This window comes from Pan paniscus, chromosome 18, assembly GCF_029289425.2.
Source record: "Pan paniscus chromosome 18, NHGRI_mPanPan1-v2.0_pri, whole genome shotgun sequence".
NCBI classification, from domain to species: domain Eukaryota; kingdom Metazoa; phylum Chordata; class Mammalia; order Primates; family Hominidae; genus Pan; species Pan paniscus.
Genome location: NC_073267.2, coordinates 90,195,274 through 90,211,927, shown reverse-complemented (window position 1 = coordinate 90,211,927; position 16,654 = coordinate 90,195,274). Strand labels below are relative to the sequence as shown.

At 43.3% G+C, this 16,654-nt stretch overlaps 1 long non-coding RNA gene across 1 annotated transcript in view; it reads left to right on the top strand.

The window, feature by feature from the left end:
• The window catches only part of LOC103786504 (uncharacterized), a 387,323-nt gene that overhangs the window by 71,819 nt on the left and 298,850 nt on the right, over nucleotides 1–16,654 (top strand). The window lies entirely within an intron of this gene.

The window sequence follows — 16,654 nt, the reverse complement described above, 5'->3', positions numbered from 1 at the left end:
GAGAAACAGGCTTCCTCGGGAAGAGCCAATCAAAGGCCATTGATTGACTTGTTTCTTAGAAAACAGGACTCCCGCTCAAGTGAATATGGAGTGACTGGTTTTTGGAGAAATGGTTCTGTAAAAACAGAGCCTGTCTTTTGTTGTCCTTGTTTTGGCTTATTTATTTTACTTCTTGCCCATCTTCTTGGTTCATAACACCATCTCTTCCTCTTCTTGCTATTTTAGTCTTAGGAGAGGGAACAGTTTTCCCCTGTTGCTGATCCCAAGGGGCACCCCATTCTGTGTTTGTTCCCGGATCCCTGCCCATGCCTTGTATGTCATCTTGTTATTAAGGCCTCTTGTTTGTCATTTGAGCATCTGGGTTGAATTTTCTTGCTGCAAACATCCTGATAGACGAACCCCTCTTCCAAGCTATGGCGACTCCTCTAATTTTATTTCCTGATCAGCCCATGTTTTTCTGTTATCTTACTTGCACTTCCAACTAGGCTGAGTTCTCCATGTCATTAGTGGGTGACCACGGGCAGGGCTCTGCGATTCCATATGTCTTTGCTTTATAATCTGGTAAACCAAGGTCATAATTATATGGCCTCTCTACCTCACAGGGAAAAGTCCAGCTATCTAAAGAAATCACATGTGCCAGAAAACTGTAAGGCACTACACAAGGCAAAGCTCCTATTACCCTTCTCATTTCTGCACATTTACACCAGGTTATCACATCTGCTTTTGGAATCCCTCCCCCGTGAATCTTTAGTGATGTAAGAAGGAGGCCGTTCTTCTTACATTTGGAAGACAGATTCCAAGGCAATGTCACCTTGAGGTAGGTTGGAAAAGAGGCTAAATCCTGGAAATAGTACACATGTGTCCTTGGCACAGTTCTTCCAAGGGCCAGAGTGTTGAAATCTCTTGGTTATTCATTAATATAACAGGCATATTTACTGATGAGCTCGCATGACCTGGCCCACGGATATGTATCCTGGTGCGTTAATCCACTCGGGCTGCCATGACAAAATACCATAGACTGGGTGGCTTAAACAACAAAAATTTATTTCTCACAGTTCTGGAAGTCCAAGATCAAGGTCCAGCATGGCTGGTTTTCAGAGAAGTCCCTCTTCTTGGCTGGCAGACAGTTACTTTCTTGATATGTCTTTGCACGGTAGAAAGAGAAAGAGTTCTGGTCATTTCTTCTTTCTTTTTTTTTTTTTTTTTGATGGAGTCTCGCTCTGTCGCCTAGGCTGGAGTGCAGTGGCGCGATCTTGGCTCACTGCAAGCTCTGCCTCCCGGGTTCATGCCATTCTCCTGCCTCAGCCTCCCGAGTAGCTGGGACTACAGATGCCCGCCACCACGCCTATTTATTTTTATTTTTTTTTGTATTTTCAGTAGAGACAGGGTTTCACTGTGTTAGCCAGGGTGGTCTCAATCTCCTGACCTCATGATCCGACCGCCTTGGCCTCCCAAAGTGCTGGGGTTACAGGAGTGAGCCACCGCACCCATTCGGTCATTTCTTCTTATAAGTGTGCTAATCCCATCATGTGGGCACCACCACCATAACCTCATCCAAAAGAAGTAGTTCCAAAGGCCCCATCTCCAAATACCATCATACTGGGGATTAGGGCTTCAACATACAAACTTTGGGAGACACAGTTTAGCCAGGGCACCTGTGGGCTGGGTATCTCATCACCTGGGGAACTTGCTACAGTGCCAATTCTCACACCCACCCAGGGATTCTGACTCGGTATGTTTAGGGTAGGGTGAGATATTTTTGTATTTCAATATACATGCTGTGTGTATCCAGTGTAGCTGGTTTCTGGAGCATCATGTAAGAAACTGTAGAAGTAACTTCAGGGCATGAGACTCGAGTTAGACAGGCTTGTGTTTTAATTTTGGCTGTCATCCTAGCTACCTGGGTGACCTAGCCCAGGATACTCTGCGTTGTTTCCGAGGGACTTAGTTTGTTCATCTGAAAAATGGAGATAGTACTAGCACCTTACCTCCTCTGGGGTTGCTATGAGGGTTAATTTTAAGCAACTCTTTAATTATTCATTAAGTATTAGTTCATTAATTATTAATTATTCATTAATGCATGCAGAGTGCCTCGCAAATCTTAAGTGCTTTTTATTTGCAGCCATTGTCACCAACATCCAGAACGTAATCCATGACCTCTATCTTGGTCCTCTTTTTGCACCCGAAAGGATCTGTGCTTGGGTCAAGGACCGGTCCCTCCTGATGCCAAGTGAGGGAATGCTTTGCTGTCCCCAGGAGCGCCTACATTTGGTGGTGACGACCCTTAACACACTGCCATTTCTCTCCCTTAGCCACAGATCAGACAAAATGGGACTGGGCCAGGTTTTGCCTACCATGCTGTCCATAAAGGCACGGTTGACTTCTGTTTTCCAAATTTCAAATTTCTTCTTGGTAAGTTAACTTCGTGCCCTCGTGAGACAATGGGCGGGAAGTGTAGCTCATCTCTCCTGGAGCCACAAGATGGCGCTGTTTCCTTTGTCATGGCCCGGCGTCCACCCGCATCCCTGCGGTTTCAGGGCCTGGGCGCCCTGCTCTCACGGCCAGGTCTCCCCGACAGGCAGAGGGCTCTGTCAGATCACGGAGTCCCCATCTTTGGGATGAGGGTAGGACAGTACAGTTTCTTAGTGTTAACCTAATGCCCCTGTAGAGCATAATCAGGGTTGACCAAAGGAAAGGCTTTCCTTACTTCTAAACAGCTAAGCTGTCATTTGCCCACAGTTAGGTCTGTTTTTGGAGAACTGTGCCCTGTGGCGCACAGAAGTCAAACAACTGAGACTTGGGCTTTCCTTGACTTTCATTTCTTTCTTTCTTATGTAAATGTACCCATTAGTGGCTTTTTGATAGATGAACTCACAACAATTACCCTCCATAACATGAATGCAAAACACCTTCCCCACGATATTTGAAGTGCAAAGAGAATGGCCTGAGAGCAGAAACAGGCTGTAGGCAGCATCCTCTGATTCCTTACAGAGACAGGATACCAGGATTCACCCCTAGCCACCTTCGAGGTAATTCTCCACAACTTACCTGATACTGACAGCTGCAGGTTGCACGCCTTTAGAACCGCTCACTTCTCAGTGCTGTTTGCGTCCACCTTTGCTCATGGTATATGGACAGGGACTATTTGTTCAGAAACCCCAAGTTAGGTCTTTATCTCTTCTCTACTGCATTGACTGCCACGCATTTTTGTGCAGGTGTCTTCTGTAATTAACTGCAGAGGATAGCACAATAGTTAGCATAACGTTAGGCATCAGGCCGGGGATGGTGGCTCACGACAGTAATGCCAGCGCTTTGGGAGGTTGAGGTAGGAGGATCACTTGAGCCCAGGAGTTCAAGACCAGCCTGGGCAACATGGTGAAACCCCATCTCTAGAAAAAATAGGAAAATTAGCCAGGCGTTGTGGTCTGCGGCTGTAGTCCCAGTTACTTGGGAGGCTGAGGTAGGAGGATCGCTTCAGCCCAGGAAGTCGAGGCTCCATTGAGCTGTGATTGTGCCACTGCATTCCAGCCTGTGTGATAGAGACTGCATCTCAAAACAAAAACAAAAAACCAAATACCCCCATTTGGCATCAGCTGGTATGGCTTTGAGGCCTGGCCTTCTCATTTCTTTCCTCTGTGTTCTGGTTAAGCGACTTAATCACTCTGACCCCAAGTTGCCCTGTCTATAAAATGGTAATAATAACTATGTACATGTTAGATTTTTGTGATATATAAATGAGATAATATAGGTGAGGCACTAGGAACGATGTCTGGCATACTTAGTAGAAAATTTTATTATGTGACTTAGCTTTGTCAAATGGTCCCTAGAAGAGGGCAGCTCAAGGAAGGGATGGAGGAAGAAGAGACAAGAGGTCTAAGTGACACCCTTGGAATGGATCTCAAGATCAATCAAGATATAGACACGATTTAGAGTAAAGCAATAATACTGAGCTTCTTGAGGGCATCTGGACTGGAACCATGAGGCTGGGGCAGCCAGCCACTCAATCTCATTTTAGATACTGCTGGTGAGCATACAAGTTGACCCTTTAATGAAAATGCTATCTTTAGGGCATGTGTATGTATGAGTGTGTGTGTGCAAGTATTCATATGTGTGTTTTTCTTTCTCCTTCTCACCCCACATTCTCTGTCCTTGGCATTCATAATTACTCATCATCCTCCATTGTACTTCCCTGCCTTTCCCCCATGCTGCTCTCTCTGCCAAATCATCTCTCTTCTCTCCCAGGATCATCTCTCTCTTTCTCCCAATTTGCAAGGCCAGGTCCAACATGGCCCTGTTCTGAGGTCTTTCCCAAGCTGCCACTGTTCCTTGCTCTCTTCTCTGTACTACTTTAGCCAGCCCTACACCTCCATCCCTCCAGGAGCAAATGCCTCCTTGAATTTTGTCCCCTAGGTGCTGTTACCTTTCTCCTGGCTCAACTGCAATTAGAGGATTTTAGAATTAAATTACAGGGTAGTAGAAATAATACCACTAAGTATAATGCATTTTTAATGCAAAACCAAAACCAAAACACCCAAACATGACATACATTCCACCTCTTTCTTCATCTAATCCGCATTCCCACACCCTTTTTTGGAATGGGAAGGGGGCATTTACCATTATCTATTTCCAATCCTTCCTTGCAGACTTTTTGCTATTGCATTTTTGTGTGTGCCTGTGTCTGTTTATCCTTGGATCTGTAGTACTTTTTACACACCCTGACGACAACATGATTGCATGATGTTGAGTGTTCTATGTCCATATCTGTCTTACCCAATAGGCTACAAGCTATTAAAGGTCACCAACTGCATTTTATTAATCTTTTTATCTCCAGGAACCAACACCGAGGCAGGCACAAAAAGAGTGTGTTTCCATAGGTAGCTGCGTAGAAAACAAGTGTGGTTGAGTGTGCGCACATGGGTGTGAGGTGGGAAGAAACAGAAAATCACAGAGGAAGGTTTAATTGGAGTGTCATTTCCCCTTGTTGGCTGAAATTCCCAGAAGACATCTTGGATCTCTGCAGAAGCTGCAAGAAAGGGCAAGGTTGGAGTGAGCAGCTGAGCAGAACATTGAGTTAAGTGCAGGCACTGATCCTTGAAAGGCCTGGCCCATCCAGGGAGAGAGGGCGACTCAGAGGGTGCAGGATGTGCATCTGCAAAACCCCCCGGCTGGAGCTGCGCATTAAGATTTGCTTGGTCATTAAGATTCAAGGGGAGAAGCAGGGTCTCCCTGCCTGTCAGGTGCCTGTTGAGAATAGGCTGTGTCAGTACGGATCTGAACACTATGAAGGACTTAGGAGCTACATCTCAAAGCCCAGTGGGGGAAAATAGTGCAAAATGGCTTTTGTTATTAGAGGTGTATTTTATTGCCTGAGTTTGGAAGGCTGTTTGCAGGTGGGAAATGTGTTCTCCAGGATCTTCTCCACAGGTGGAGCAGGTCTTCTGTATTTCCAGCCTGTCTCCTTCCCTATTAATCATTCTGGTTCTCTCATCCTGTGCAGATGTCATGGGCCTCTCTATTTGAAGACTTTATCGGTGTTTATCTTGTAGCTTTTAATAAATCATTTGCTGATGGTGTGTGATCCAGGGTGTTTTACATGAGTAAACGCCACCCTGGCCTCACCTTGCTGCATTCCTGTGACATGTCAGTGTGACTTCTGTTCTGGCTCCCTCCCTGAAACTGGAGCTGGAAAAAGGGAGTGAAATTGCTGTCTCAAAAAGCTTGTTTTGGGACAAGGGTGAACTTCACTTAATCTAATTATCTATAGTCATTATTGTATCAGAGGATGCACATTAAAGCAGAAACAGTTGCTGCAAGAGGCTAGCACAGACCATGGAAAAGAAATTTGCTCTTCAGTGAGGGATGCACTTCAATCTGTCTCCTGCCCTCTTGACTCTTTTTGGTTTATGGTATGTTCTAAACCAGGGAGTGGCAAACTATTCTTGGGCCACCAGCCCGCCTCCTGCTCTGTAAATAAACCACAGCTACTTGTTCACGTATTATCGATGGTTGCTTTTCCAGGTATAATAGCAGCATTGAGTAGTTGTGACCCTCTGGCCTGCAAAGCCTAAAATAATTATCATCTGCCCTTTTACAGAAAACTTGTGTGGGCCCCTGTTCTAGACATTTCACAGTTACCATCAGTGGGTGGTGGTGCCCTGTCTGTGTCCTAGGGGTCCTCCAATCTGTGCCACAATTCTGAAGAAAAAAGTGTCAGGGACAATAGTACTTATGCCCATGTGAATGTCTACATGCACACATATGTGTATATGTGTTTATAATGTATAGGTGTGTGCCTGGGTGCAGGGGGGAAATCTTGAAGGGTGTACACCAAGCATGTGAACAGCAGCCATCTGGGTGGCAGGATTCTGTGTTATCTTTCTCACGAGTGTGTATTTTCGATGTTTTCTGCAATTACTGTATATTTTGTATATGGCAGCAGCAACAACAATGACACAATCCTTCCTTCTTGTGTTACCTGATTTTCCCTGTATGGTTGGTGACAGTGAAGTTATGTTCCCATAATGAAATTGAGCAGGGAAAATGTCCTTTGTAGTTGAGAACTTAAGAAGCATTTGGTGACATCTGAGCACATGATCCCTCCTCCCCTGACACAAGGAGAATGAGCAATTATAGCTGTTTTGACATTAAATTTGAAAACAAAATGAATTTACATATGTACATACACACATCTACATGCATTTGTAAGTGTATATATAGAATTTCCTTTTTATTTCCCCTTTCCTGTGCAACATTTCTCTAGTTTCTCTTCATTTATTATAATTACTTTTGGTAGCCTACAGATGCCAGTTGTAAGTCAATGGCTTTGGAAAAAATAAGAAAATCTTTACAAAATATTTTTTGAAGAGCATGCATTCCTTCATAAGTTAGCAGCTACAGAAAGTAAAGACCACGTTTGCTTGCTCCTGGGAAATTTGCATCTGGGAATTCTTTGGAAACTGGACAAGGTCCCTTAAACTGTCTGTTCCTTGCTGTATGAACACTACATCAGGCACAACGGAAAATGGAAACCTAACTACCTTTCCATGTTTTCTTTCTTTTTTTCTTAAATGCAAGCTTTGAAGGATCAGAGTCATGAGGACCAGCCAGGATTTGGGCTTGTTCCTGCCTCCCAAGTCAGCATAGCTGGGTGCAGAGATGGGTCAGGTGGTTCTTAAAACAGGTGCCTGAGGGCTGCCCTGGGACACTTGTACATTTAGGGGTGGGCAAGAATACTGCTTGTATTAGTCTGTTTCCAAACTGCTATAAAGAACCACTTGAGATGGGGTAATTTATAAAGGAAAGAGGTTTGACTCAGTTCTGCATGGCTGGGGAGGCCTCAGGAAACTTATGATCATGGTGGAAGGTGAAGGGGAAGCAAACACCTTATTCACATGGCGGCAAGAAAGAGAGGATGAAGAAGTGTCTCACTTTTAAACCATCAGATCTCGTGAGAACTCACTCTGTATCATGAGAACAGCATGGGGGAAACTGCCCCCCATGAGCCAATCACTTCCCACCAGGTCCCTCCCTTGATAAGTGGGGATTACAATTTGAGGTGAGATTTGGGCGGAGACACGGAGGCAAACCCTATCACTGCTCATACTCCTTAATCTTTATTCAATTTGTTCTCCCTTTGTAAGACTCCAAAGAGAGTCCTGACTCCACAGCTACAGGTATGGCCAAGTGGTGGTGGCTGGTTGTGCAGAGGAGCTTGGTTTGATTCAGAATCTGCTTCCCTAAACCATTTGGATCTGTGAGGGTCCTGACATGAGCTGTGCCTCTCTCTCAGTGCAAATGAATAGGTACACATTGGCAACTCTGCATCCCAGGATATCATTCCACAGCAGGGAGACTCATCTGGCAGAGGCCCTGGTTTAACAGACATACTGGCAGGAAACAGAGCTAGGGTGTCCTCTCTCTCTCTGTGGATTCTGGCAAGAGTTGAAGAGGATCAGAGTAATGGATGTAGAAGGTTTTAAGCAACCCAACTGATGCCCTTTTAGATTGATTAGTTCATTTTCTAATAGATTCCCTTTTGTTTGAGCACCCTCTCTATGCCAGCTTTGGTGACAGATGGGACCTTTTTATCCCTCACCACTTCCTAACCCCACATTCGGGTCCCCAGGTTTATTCTGTTCTTCTACACTTTTGTCAAATAATCTCCTTTCCTCTATCTGAGGATGCCATCCCTTCTCTGACCTTATCTCTAATTATTCAAAACCAAGTTCTAGGTTTGGGTGTCATGTCTTTGTCTTCCAGGAATCTTCCCTAAAGCCACCTGTTCTGGGGTCAAAGCCAGATACCAGTTGTAAGTCAATAGCTTTGGAAAAAAATGAAACCTTTAAAAAATACTTTTTGAAGGGCATGCATTCATTCATAAGTCAGCAGCTACAGAAAGTACAGACCAGTTTGCTTTCTCCTGGGAATTTCCTGGAGACCAGACAAGGACACTTAAACCCTCTGTTCTTTGCTACATGAACACTGAGTCAGGCACAGTTGAAAATGAAAATCATTATTTCCCTCCATGACATGCTCTCATGGGTTCCTCTCCATGCCCCGCCAGAGTTCTGGGCTGTAATGATAGTCTTTCCACAGAAACTGTGTGCCTGGAAGAGGTAGGAGAACAAGAAAGAAGAAAGAGACAGAACAACTTGTGATTGCCATATATTAGACTCTTGTCATACATTTTACTTTCCGTTTAACCAACCAAAGAAGCCTGTGATGAAGTATTTATTCCTCTATCTTACTGACGAAGAAAGTCATAGTGATGTAAAACCATTTAGTCCAGAGTGATTCACAGTATGGCTGAGGTTAGAACCATCTCTACCCGACTTTCAGGCTCATGGCCTTCCTTTTAGGTCACATTTGTTTCTGGTGCTTAACAGAGGGAGGGAGGAATAAGGAGGGCTGAAGGAGGATAGTTCAGGAGGAAGTCAGGCACATGAAGACATGCCAATTTATGTGATCATGTGTCGTGCTAGGAGGATGTGATAGGGACGGTGTTGGTGACGTAGAGAAGTGTTCAGCTCTGCCCAGCAGATCCCTGAGTGGGGGGTCATAGTGCTCAGAGATGGGGAACAGCAGGAAAACCTTGAAAGAAGGAGTAATACAAACATGGAGGAATTGCTTATACTTTTAATTTCCAATTGAAAATGAAAAAGCAGAGTATGTTTTGTTATTTTTTTTCACCTGGAAGTTTACTGAGAAATAAAAATAGTCTTGGTGTCTTCTGATTCCAAATTCTGAGTTTCAGAGGCAGGGAGAATGTTCCCTTCTGTTGGCAGTGGGGATGGTGACAGTCCCAGATATTGGTATGAGCCCCAAGGCCCTAATAAAGATTTGCTCCCTGGTTTTCCTGCCAGGTCTGATACGCTTCCATTTCCCAATCGAAAACATACTTAATTGCGACAGGCTTTTGGCAGGGATGAGGTATTCACCAGGTTCAAATCATCACACTGGAAACAGAAGAGTCAATATTCCAGTTTAAAGAGTTGAGCTCAACCTCTCTTGGAAGAGCCCTCCCTGGTCCTCCACCCACCTTTCCCTGAGGACTTGATTCTCTCAACTGGAATAGTCATCTCTTTATCACACCAGGGCGCTTGTGAGGCCATTATGTGGGATTTCTGGAATGAAGTTCTTATTGGAAGCAGCAGCTTCCTCCCCTATCCTCCTCCTCCAGGAACCTGTGGAATGTGATTTTCCATTTGAGAATCTAATCTGCATTTGGCTGGAGTGTTCCTCTTTACTGGGGACTGTATTCTGCAGGTCTTCATTCAACTTCCTTAAGAAAGCCCATTGCTTTTGTTGTTTTGGCTGTGTGTATGGGCAGAATTGTGAATTGAGCTGATTATCTGAAAAATGTAGGCTCCAAAGCTTTCAGCTCTGTGTGTCTAGAAAACTGAGCCAATGATAAAGTGTTCGAGCTAGAGGCTTGCAACCACTTTAATCAACCACCTTGTCATGTTACAGATGGGGATACTGAGGCTCTGAGGGAGGTAGGTATTTAATCAGCAGCTCACAGAAAATTGCTAGTTTATTCTATATTAGAAGCTTGGCCTCTGTTTCCAAGTCTGTTCCTGGCCCCTTCCTTTCTCCTTGGGCCCTTGTATCACTCTTGCAAACATTTTCCCTTCAGGTCTGTCTGACTTGGTGAGTTGGGACTCCAGGGTACAAGTATTCTGGGGGATTTTGTCCTTTTCTGGCTAATTTTTGTGTCAGGGCATGGAATGAAACAACCCAAGCCAGACTCCAAGTTCCAGGTACATCACAAGAGGCTGCACAAAAGAGTCTGGAGTTTGAACCAGGGAAGACTTGGGCATGAGCAACAATGAGGACTATGAGGCTAGGGTCAGGTCACTTCCCTTTTCTGACATCTTGGTTTTCTCATCAGTACCTTGGTTTTCTCATCAGTACCTTCCTGGTGGGAGAGTTGTAAGGCATACATGAGAGAATTTGGGAAATGCTTGGCACCATTGTGCTTGCTCCATACATGTTGGCTACCTCTCTTCCAATTTCGAGATTTCTGAAACCTTGGGAGTGTAATAATGAAACTGCCTTTGCAAAAATTATGGCAATAGGAGAAATTTGACATAGCAGACTCTATGCTTCTAACCTCACAAGCTAACTCCTTTTGCCTACTCCTAGGCATGGGCTAACTTAACTATGGGAGAAATGTAGTTTATAGTTTAACCTTAAGGATGATAATAGCTCTTCCCAAAACTAGCCCCTTCTTGTTTGTGGACCCACTTTTGTAAAACCAATGGAAGGCCACAAGATTAGAATTATGGGATGGGCCTGAATTTGGCTAAGACATCTGCATAGTTAAATGATAACTTGTCATTGCTTCCTATTTGTTGACTGCTCAGGTGTCACATGGCTGGTGGTCACAAGATTTGTAAGTTCCGTAATTGCCCCTATAGATAACATTGCTATTGTAAAACCAAAGACTGGTGTTTGAGATATTTTTCAGACCTTGCCTTCTGGTAGAAAAAGCAATGTCACCCTGACCAGTGACCCCTACCCAGGAACTGAGTCAGCGCACAAAGACAGCTCTGACACTCCTATGATTCCATCCTCAACCAACCAGAAGCACCCATTCCCTACTTTCCTGCCCACGAAATTATCCTTAAAAAACCCTAGCCTCTGAGCTCTTGGGGAGGTGGATCTGAGAAATATCTCTCCTCCTGTTGTGCAGCTGCCTTGCAACAATTAAACTCTTTCTTGACTGCAACAGTATTATCTCAGTGAATTGGCTTTATCTATGTGGCAGGCAAGAATCCATGGGGTGGTTACAATAAGACAGAGAAAAAAGGGGAAAGGGGATATATGTTGAGCATCTACTGTGTGCTATGTTGTATGCTGTTGGAATAATCTTGTAATTAACCCTGGGGTGTTCTTCAGAGTAGAAGGAAGGAGTGGTAAAATCTTTCTCTAAAAGCTTTTATGTTTGGCTAATCATGTACACAAATAGAGTCCATGAGAATGTTAAAACAGGTCTTGAAGTTGGTCCAAATTATATATTCCAACCCTAACCAAGGCCAAGACAGTGAAGATGAAAGAGTGGCTGCTCAACTGGCTGTCTCATCCCTCCACAGAAGCTTGGAGACACTTAGGTTTCCCTGTGTGCTTTAACCTGTTTGCTTGTGTCCACTTGCTCCCAATTCAGCTCAGCCTTTGGCATGGGTAGCCAGTGAGGCACTAGATGGCTGTTGGGTGGGCAAGGTGGGAGGAGTGTGTCACAATTAACCTCTTCTTAGCACACTTGGCATAAGTGCTTGTGTCCAAAGAACCTTTCTCTCTCTTTCTACCTTAATCTTCAATGCCAAAGACTATGATAGCGGAGGGAAGGGAGAGGAAACAAAACCTGTGGTCCGTTCCCCATGTCACTACACGTGACCTCATTTAGAACCCATGAGAGGTTTATAGATGAGGAAAGTGAGATTCACTGAGCTTCCACAACTTGCCCAAGGCCACATGGATAGAGTTGAATTTTGAATGTATATATATATATATTTTTACTTCTTATTTTAAAGGCTGCATCTTTGTCTTAGCAACCCAGCCTTAGCTTTGGATTTCCATAGACCTGTGTTTGAATGTTATGTCATTTTGAACAAGCCGAGTTTGTATTTGGAAAATCAAATCCAGTGAGAATGCCTGTATGCTTTACATCTTTGTGTTAGTTGGCTTGGGCTGGTCTAACAAAATACCACAGAGTAGGTGGTTTAAACAACAAAAATATATTTTCTTGGAGTCTTGAAGGCTGGAAAGTCCAAGATGAAGGTTTTGGCAGAGTTCAGTTTCTGGTGAGGACTTTCTTCCTGGCTGATAGACAGCCCCCTTCTTGCTGCATCCTCACATGGCGAAGAGAGAGAGCCCTAGTGTTTCTTTCCCTTTTATAGCGCACCACTTCTATCAGAGCAGGGGTTCCCCCTTATGACCTCACTTAACTTTTTTTTTTTTTTTTTTTTTGGAGATAGAACTTCACTCTTGTCACCCAAGCTGGAGTGCAGTGGCACGATCTAGGCTCACTGCAATCACTGCAACCACTGTCTCCCAGGTTTAAGCAATTCTTCTGCCTCAGCTTCCAGAGTAGCTGGGATTACACGTGCAGCCAACACGCCTGGCTAAATTTTGTATTTTTAGTAGAGATGGGGTTTCACCATGTTGGCCAGGCTGGTATTGAACTCCTGACCTCAGGTGATCCGCCCGCGTCAGCCTCCCAAAGTGCTGGGATTACAGGTGTGAGCCACCAAGTCCTGCTGACCTCACTTAACTTTAATCACTTATTTAAAGGCTCTATCTCCAGTATAGACACGTGTGGGGTCAGGGCTTCAACATATGAATTTTAGAGGGACACAAACATTTAGTCTATACAATCTTTATGTTGGGAGTTCAGAGAATTAGACATGATGTTAGATTATAGATTTTGATCACAGCCTTCTTAAGGGTTATGAAGCCCAGCTACAAAAAGGGGATGGCAGGGAGAGAGAGTTGGTGAAAGCATTTTCAGGAAAGGCAAGTCTTATCTGAGGCATTTTCCCCTGATTTTGTTTCACCATCGGGAAGCCCAGACCCATTGTCTTGCTCCATTCACTTCTGGCTCTGTTTTTATTCTCCTGACTTGATTTTGCAATTTGTAAGTAAAGGAGTTAGCACTACTTTGGAATATGCTAAATGATGTGAATGTTGCCTATTATTCTCCTATCTTGTTATAATGCACTTATTAGTGCAGTTAACTAAATACTTCCAGATCTCCCCCAGCCCCATTCTCGGAGCAAGGTAGCTAGCATTTCTAGCCCACCATGAGTTATGTGTCGTTATGTAACTTGCTTTGGCCAATGAGATAGGAATGGAGTTGATGCACGTCATTGCAGGTAGAAGCTTTAAGAGCCAGTACGCGATCTAACCACCTAACTTTTCCCTCACTCATTACAACCAGCAAGCTCCAGACGGTCCTACGGGAAGAACAGAGTCCCCAGCCATAGACATGTAACATGAGCAGGAAATAAATCTTATTGTTTCAGTTCACTGAGACTCTGGGCTGGTTTGTTACTGCAGCATAACCTAGTTTATCCTGGCCAGTTCTCTGCCGCAGACTCAACATGTCCTCCTGTCTACACTATGAGCCTGAAATCATTCAGCACCTGAGGATTATGTGCCGCCTGGTTTATCAGAGTTATCTTAATGAGGCTATCTACCAGTTATTGAGAACTCCTCATTTATAAGTTGTGGGCTTTGGGCTTTGACTTCCATTATCTCATTGAAGGCATAGGATAACTTTGTTAAGTAGGTGCTACTCTTCCACTTTGCATAAGAGGATACTAAGAATCTTAGTGTTGAAAGTATGTTGCAACAACGGACACAACTAGGAAGTGAGTTAGGTCTCAAGCTCAGATTCTTCCAACTCAAAAGCTCGTAGGGTTCTCATGATGGTACACTGCTTTTTTCCTCTTCTCAGGTGTGTGCTGGTGCTTAGACCTCTGCATCAGGGCTTGAACTATCAGCTAATCGAAGACTATAAATCATCTAGTCCAAGGGTTGGCAATCTATGACCTGTGGCCCAAATCTGGTCTGCTGCCTGCATTTATAAATAAAGTTTTATTGGCACATAGCCATTCATTTCCCTGTTATCTATGGCTGCTTTTGCGCTCCAACAGAGGAGTTGAACAGTTGCAGCAGAGACTCTCTGGCCCACAAAACCTAAGGTATTTGCTATCTGACCCTTGGCAGAAAAGGTGTACTGACCCCTGATTTAGACTATGCTTCATTTGAAAAATTAGGAAACTGAGACCCAGAGAAGTGCACATGTATTAAAATAGAGAATTACTTTAATGCAAATCTATGGATAATGAACCATTAGGCATAAAAAAAATTCAGGGTTTATATGAATAGTCACTCTAAAATTATATAATTTTAACTTCTCTCTGCATGAAGAGAGTGTTTGTGCTTTTCTCAAAGTTAATATATTATTTTTCAATAACCCTAATAGAGATGAAAAATTTTTAAAAATCCACTTCTGAATTCGTTTGCAATGAATTCTACTAATATTAGTTGGGACCATATGCCATTTATGGCATCGTCCCTATTTCAGTTCGTTTGTCCTTATATCATGAGCATTTCCCATGTCATTAACATTTTTCATATATGTAATTACTGATGGTTGCATAACATTCTGCTCTATAAAAATGCCATGATTTATATAATCATTACAATATTTTTAGATTTTTGTTTTACATTGTACTGTATCTTTATCTATAAATCTGTCTACGTTTCTATATTTTTTTCTTGGCATAGATTCCTAGAAGTAGAATTCCTGGCCAAAGCACAGAGTGTTTTAATGGTCTTGATTTATTTTATAAATTTCTTTTCAAAAGGATTGTCTAACTTATATTCTGCCTTGAGAAGGAAGATGTTTGTCTTACTATACTCTCTGAAGTATATTGTTACAGTTTAAGTCTTTCCTATGACAATATGTAAATATTTTATTTTTGTTTTAATCAGCGTTTATCACCATTCAAGATGAATTTTTTTCATTTGAGATGATTTATATTTTATTTTCTGAAAAGACTCCATTCTAATTATTTGCCCTTTTGTTGAGAATTCAAAATACTGTTAGAACTTCCCTTGATCTACTTATTAAGTAGTTTTGTTGATCAGTCCTACTATTGTCGTTTGTTATTTATTTATTTTTTTTTGAGATGGCATCTTGCTTTGTTGCCCAGGCTGGAGTGCAGTGGCATGATCCCGCTTCACTGCAACCTCCACCTCCTGGGTTCAGGCGATTCTCCTGCCTCAGCCTCCCAAGTAGCTGGGATTACAGGCGTGCACCACCACACTTGGTTAATTTTTGTGTTTTTTGTAGAGACACGGTTTCACCATGTTGGCCAGGCTGGTTTCAAGCTCCTGACCTCAGGCGATCTGCCTGCCTTGGCCTCCCAAAGTGCTGGGATTACAGGCATGAGCCACTGAGCTCTGCCTGTTAATGTTTTAAAATTGGGTTGAAATGGTCCTTTCTGACCATAACCCTCAACTCCATCCTATCCTGTTCCTTCACCCTCCTATAAGTGTGATTTTGCCATTGTAATGATCTGGTTTCCTCACCTCAATCCTGCTCCCTCAGGCTAGTAAGTTCCTATGCAAACTGCAAAGCACCGTGTATATGGATGTTGTTATTGCTTAACCATGACCCCGTGTGTAGCCACTTCAGCATCACCTTAACAGTCTTATTGCCTTGACCTTTCATTGCTTCCCTCTGGCCAATCTCAAATCTCCAAGAAACCCATCTAATGTTTTTGGTGTCAGAACACTTCTAGAAAGAGTGTTGAAAATGCAATCATTCAACGCACTTATTTGACACATACTCTTCGAGCATCTACTATGTGGCTGGCACCATTCCAAGGGTTTGGTTTATGCCCGTAAAAAAGACCACTGCTGTCACAGAGCTTGCATTCTATGGAGAGATACAGTAATGAGTAAACATAATAAATCAGTATATTAATTATAAGTGCTGTAAAAAAAGAAAAAGCAAAGAAAAAGTAGAGCAAAAGGTAGTGGAACAGTGTTTGCGGTATTCAGTGGCCCAGTCAGGTTAGTTTTCAGTAAAAAACTGAAATTTGAGCAAAGACTTAAGGCTGATAAAGGGAATAGATGTGTGATATCTAGAGGAAGAGCATTTCAGGTGAAGAAAGTGGCCCTATGCTGGCCTTAAGGTGGGCATATCTGGTGTGTCCAAGGGTCAGTAGGAGGCCAGTGGCTAGAGTGCAGCAATAGTGAGGAAAGATGATAGAAGATAAAGGCCAAGAGCTTAAGAAAGAGTCTAGACCATGTAAGGTTAGTCCAAAAAGTATGAATTTTACTCTGTGTGAAGCAGGAGGGGTGAGAATGATCACAGCATCTTGGATATGGGAATGGCTCGATTTAACTCAGGTTTTAAAAGGACCACTCATGTTGCTATAGTGAGGAGATTCTGTAGAGGTACACAGATAGAAGTTGTACAACTATTGAAGTACTGGTGTGGAGTTGAGGGTAGCTTGGTTCAGGGTGGTGGCTCAGTAGTGAAGGTGGGGAGATGTGATCAGATTGTAGATACATTTTGAAGGTATAGCCAACTAGATCTGCTGCTAGACTGGATATAAGTTCTTAGAGAAAGGGAGAA